The sequence below is a fragment of the Hakea prostrata genome, chromosome 1, assembly GCF_041222555.1.
Source record: "Hakea prostrata isolate BN-2017 chromosome 1, UWA_Hpros_2, whole genome shotgun sequence".
Taxonomy (NCBI): domain Eukaryota; kingdom Viridiplantae; phylum Streptophyta; class Magnoliopsida; order Proteales; family Proteaceae; genus Hakea; species Hakea prostrata.
This window is the reverse complement of record NC_142600.1, coordinates 42,277,020-42,283,244: the sequence shown is the minus strand read 5'-3', so window position 1 is coordinate 42,283,244 and position 6,225 is coordinate 42,277,020.

Sequence of the window (6,225 nt, the reverse complement as noted above, 5' to 3'; positions counted from 1 at the left end):
CCCGTTATAGCATGAACCAGCCCGAACCGAATCTTAATGGGTCGTAATTGGGCTGAGGGGTGTGGAGCCCGCACCAACCCGAAACCGAATTGCAACCCGTTATAACCCGTTTACAACTTGTTTTGTAATTTTACATTAAATAGTATTTGAATCATTATATTACCATTAGGCAGTTGGTATACACAATTAAAAAAATTAAGCATGAATTCAAAGATCAAATAGTCATTTTACTACTTAATATCTAGGTTCTTGATTTCTATAGAATTGGTGGGTTTTTTTAAATGGAAATTGACCACTAGCAACTTTGCTTTCCATATAATTTTCGCTTTTGTTGTAGAATGCTCAATTGTTTCTTCTTGTTCATTTCTTACACATCATAAACCGTTAAACCGTTAGGCCCAAACCGAAACCGCCCCAAACCGCACCGTTGACACCCCTAGTCTATGGATTATGGTGAGTATTTCATTCTCTTCATTTATATGCAAATTTACTTAAAATTTTATAGTTAAAATGAAGGTAAAATAGTCGATACATATTTTTTTTATAAAAAAATTTTTCCCCTCTTTTCTCACTTGCTCATTATTATTTTCTAACAATTTTTTATTTTGACACCAAACATATTTTTCATTCCATAATTTATTTTCAACAAAATTCACCAAACCATTTCTTATTCTTGACCAATAATGAATCTTATTTCTTTTAAATAGGCATAATAGAGAATGAGAATTGATACCAAAAAGAGCCTAAGTATGCATTTGATAATATTTCCATTTTGGCAGGCTTGCTCTTGTGTAGAATTGTTTTTTCATGTTCTTGTGCTAATAGATCATTCTTTGTTTGGAAATAGATGTCTAATCTACTTGTTCTGGGAATGTATTCCTCATTGGGACCACAATCTGAAAAATCTAGTTCTCAAGCAAGGGCTCGGGGTGAGACAGCAAGGTAAAAGGGTTCACAAGTAGGGGTAGTGGTGGGGATTGTCTTGAGAGGCCTTCTCCGTCAGGGTCATTGTATCAAGTTTTTGGTTCCCCGGTAAAACCCATTCTTTAGAGCAATTTTCTTGTCATTCATTTTTTAGGCAAAAGAACAAGCCACTTTAACTATAAAACCTACTACCTGTTTTTCTATTCTACGAAAACTAAAATACACCAAAATTGTTTCTAAGATAGTTACTTTTATTTTTTGTTGGTCAAAAACTGGAAAATTTTCATTAGATAAAGAAGTCCTTAGAAAGAGACCCCACTGAGAGAAAATAAGAGCTGATTACAAACAAAGGGGGTATACCCACCACACCCTAGATAACTGAAACAGATGTGCCCCACGGGCTAAATAGTCCACAAAACTATTAGATGCCTAGGAATAAACTGAAAATGAACACAAGTAAGCTTGGTAGTAAGGTGTTTAATCTCATATACAAAACCCATACATAACCAATCTAAAGAGATAGTTACCTTACACATCCTTAGATTATCTCCAAAAGCTTTGCACTTGTGATCCAAAATTCTGCACAGGTTTGCCTAAAAATGGAATGAAAAAGAAGAGGAAGTGTTGGTGCAAATTTTACCGTGATCTTTAGACCGTGAGTCAAGCACCAAACCTCTCAGATCTGAATTGATTTGAACCAAACTGAGTTGAACTCTCGCTTCCTGTAAACAGAGAACTCGTTAAAAACAGGGCCGATCGTCTTGATCGGTGTCGCGTCTCCGATGATCTAGTCAGTGGTCGGTAAGGAACAGGATTTCAGAGCTCTTCGAGAGCTTCTGAGGAGCTTTAATGGAGGAAAACAGGAAAGAATGAGAGTTCCAATAGATCTGAGTGTCCTACCTCTCAAGTGAATATGAAGTGCCTTTTATATAGAATTTTCCCGTCAGAACTCCTTTTAACTATGATCGTTGGATCAGCATAACATTTTGAATGATCATGATCAGACCTTTATCTGATTTTTGGGAGGGCCCATTAATGACTTCACTTTGTCAGTTTGAACCAATTGAATCGTCATAAAACCATAAAGAACCGGCCTGAATCGGAATTGGGATATTTTAGTCACAACACGAGCCCCCAAGCCTGCTGATCAGGTTGAACTTGTATGAAACTTTGGACAGGAGGTTTGAATCTTTCTCTTAAATGACTTTAGAATATTCCATATCTTGGTCTATTTGTGAGAATTTCTCAATACTTAAGCTCATTAGTATCGTTCAATTCAACTTAGCTAGAAAGATCAATCAATTGATACTGAACTCAATCAAAACCGTTCATTCTGCACCTTTGACTTTTCAAATTTCAACTACTTTCATGCGCTTAACCTTCCTCATCAAGTCTTCACTCTACTTCCCATGTGACAAGATCTTAATCCATCAACATTTCATATTCCTTCCAAAAATTAATATTTTCAAAATTGCACTTCGAATTCCCAGGTCATCATCAATTTTGACGCTGATCTCAATCTGTTTTAAAAGAACGAACCATAATCCCTCTTGGAAATAAACCTATCTTTCGTAATCATCAAACACTATGCTCAGCCCCCAAATCACCTCAAGGATCATCTAAAAATCTTTATTTGTCAGACCTTTTTATCCCCTCATTAATGCACCTTTTCAACTTCTTTGACGTTATCTTCCTCCCCGTTGTTTGATCCATAAAGATTATTTACTTCCCATCGTACGACTATAATGCCTTCCTTAATCCTTTTTATTTCATCCACGTGTCTGGTCGCCATGTTTTCAAATCCACCGATTAACCCCAAGCGTCGATTAAGAACAGTTACAGCCGTCAATCTGAATCATCGTATATCTCCCTCCAATTTCTAAGAATCTTCTCATCACGTCACTTTATCTCCATATTTATTCACTCCTTGTCATCAGCATTCGACCATAACCTACTTCTATTCTTCAGACTCAAATTGCTATCCTCTACACTCCTTTATCATTTCTATTGTTTTTTGTTTTCACTTTCTGAACTTTCATCGATGCTTTTTCTCCTCCATGGATTTATCTACCAATCCTTCAGCCCCCAGCACCTCCAAACAAGTTAATGCGTCTTTAGATGTTAACTTGAACAGAACCCTGGGTGCCTCTTCTTCCGAACAAGCTCCGTTATATTGGATTCCTACTCCTTATGCACTGGATGAGGAAATCACTCTTTACACTCCTCTAGACACCACCAAAGAGAAAATGGACCCCAAATATGCCGGACTCGAATGGTATCCGACTACAATAAAGAAATCTCACTTGCCTTCTTACCGCCAAGATTATTATTTTCCTCCTAATGCCGAAATTTGGGCTCCCAAACCTTTCGAGCATCCATATGATGCTAGTTCCAGCGTCATTGCTATTTATCTCCACCACCTTGATTCTTGATTTAGAGTTCCTTTGATTTCCATTGTCCAATCTTTGCTCGACTACTACCGCATTTGCCCTTGCCAACTTACTCCCAACAGTTGGAAATTAGTTTACTGTTTCTTTGCCTTTATTCGTGGAATGGGTCGCATCCCATCCATCGAACTTTTCAGAAACTATCACACCCTCAAAGTTTCCTGTGAGCATGGTTATATCCACTTTTCTCGAAGAACTTGTATTGCTAATGAGTTAGGTAAGAAAACCAAAATCTTCACCAACTCTTCTATTCCTCATGACAACAAGAAATGGAGAGAGAGGTATTTTTTTTGTGTCATCCCCATTCCTAATTACCGCTCTCGATGGTGCTTTCACACCAAGAAATCCCTCCGTCCTTTGAATCAGCATCCCACGTTGAGTGCGTATGATCAGGAAACATGGAGCCTGATCCCTTCCGGAAAACCCATTGATGCAAAAGACCTCAAAACTAATGCTGGTCTAGCAGATCACAACCTCTTACCAAGTACATAAGAGAGAAAAAGATTGAGATCAGCGACAAAAATATAATATATATATATATATATATATATATATATATATATATATTTTTCTTTTCTTTTTTTTTAGCGTGTGTTTCTTTTCCAGGGACTGATATTTATCAAATCCCTAACATTGCTGAACTTCAAAAGGCCATTTCAAAAGAGAAGAAGCTTGATTCCGAACCTGAGAAGTCAAGTAAGAAAAGAAAACATTCTGTTGTTCGCCCTTCTAGTGACCGAAGTCACATGAAATTTTCCAAGAAAAATATTGTTGAGAAGACTGCCAAGAAAAAATCTCCGCTTGGTCAGCAAAAAATAGACCAGATTCAAAAAGATTTTGTTGAAGGAAATGCTGATGAAGAAAGCCCCGATGAAGAAAACTCTGACATTTAGTTTGTCAAAACGGTTGCCAGTGATAACCCTACTGGAAGAACAAGAACTTCCAGGACCTCAAGAACTTTGAGATGCAGACTTTGCTCTATTGGTCCTTCCTCAGGCCACGAATTATCTGCTCTCAAGAAAAGAAAGAAAAAATCATTTGTTTCCCCTTTTGCTGAAATCCTCGTTGGAAAAGATAATCTTCAGGAAGAAACTCCTATTGATTCCGACAAGGTAGCTGAACAGACCACTGAATCTGTCCATTCTCCTAGGAATGAAGTTTGTACTCCTTCCATGTCACCCATGTTACCTCATGATACTTTTGTTTTCCCATAAAAGATGGTTGAGAATTGTTGGTGCTAATTTTGCCAATAGCTTTGAACCGCAAACTTCGCACCGAACTCCTCAGATCTGGATTGATCGGGTTGATTTGATTCCTCTGTCAGTCTCTTGTTCACTGGAAAATGAAACACACCGGTTAGAAACGGAGCCGATCGTCATGATCAGTGTCGCATCTCCGATGGTCTAGTTAGGTATCAGAAAAAAATTCCTTCGAGCTCTCAGGAGCTTATGAGCTGTTCTAATGGAGTAAAGTCAGGAATTATCCAGTGTTTGAACTAATCTGAGAGACTTACCTTTGACGAGTCCTTCCTTTCGTTTATATAGATTTTCCCACCTATAATGTTTTCAATCATGGGCGTCGGATCGTAGCTTCTAATTGGATGGTGATGATCAACTTTTCATTATAATCTTGGGCGGACCCATAGATTCCTTCATCTCATCAGCTAAATCCAATCAAACCTGGCTAGACCGATATAAACTGGAAGTGGATATTTTAGTCACAACACAAGCCCCCAAGCCTGTTGGTCAGGTCGAACTTGTATGAGACTTTGGTCAGGAGGTTTGAATCTTTCTTTTATGGAACTCTAGAATACCATTTTGAGCTCTTTTATCTTTTCCCAAGAAACTTATGATTTTCAAAAAACTATAATATCAGGTCGTCAAATCATCATTAACTTGAACGTTGATCTATGGTTCATCTTCTTTAGAAAATCACAACTTTCTTAATAATCAAACCATCCTCCGTAATCATTACGTTTCTGTGCCTAGCCCCCAAATCATCTTGCAAACCAACCAAAATCTCTTTCTTGTCAAACTTTTTATACATTCTTAAATATAACTTTTCATCTCCCTTGACGTTATCCCCTCTCGCGCCGTTTGATCATAAATTATGTCTCTTCCCAACGTACGGTTATTATGCCCTCCCTCACTTCTCTTATATCATCCTCGTGTTCTCAACTGCAATACCCTAAAATCCACTGATTGACTCCACGCGTCGGTTACGAAAAGTAATGACCATTGATCTTGAAACATCGTATGTTTCCCTCTACTTTTCAAGAAACCTCTTTCGCCTCTCTTCATTCTTTATATTTATTCGTCAGCGGTCACCTGTTCTCATCCGTACTCTGTCTGCTTTCTTCGAGAATATCAAATATATTCATCAGCCATTTTCTATCACTCTTCTTCAAATTTCCTCCTAAGTTTCATTCTGCAACTTTTCCTCCTCTTTCTTTCCTGCTTCAACTATGGATCTTGCTTCCATCCCTTCAGTACCCAGAACTTCTATATAACATTGTGCCTTCAAGTACCAAACGACTGAAAAATACCTCAGGTACTTCTTCTTCCTGTCAGAATCCTTCGGATTGGAGACCCTCTCCATATGCCCATGACGAAGTTATCGTTGCCTACACGCCCGTGGACATGTCCAAGGAGAAAAAGGACACGAAATACGCAGGTCCAGAGTGGTATCCTACCAAGGTAAAGAAGTCTCATCTGTCTTCTTACTTAGAAAATTACCACTTTCCTTCTGATGCCAGAATATGGGTTCCCGAACCTTCTGATCGTCCGTATATCATTGATCCCGGAGTTATCACCATCTATCTTGACCATCTTGAATCAGGTTTTAGAATTCCTTT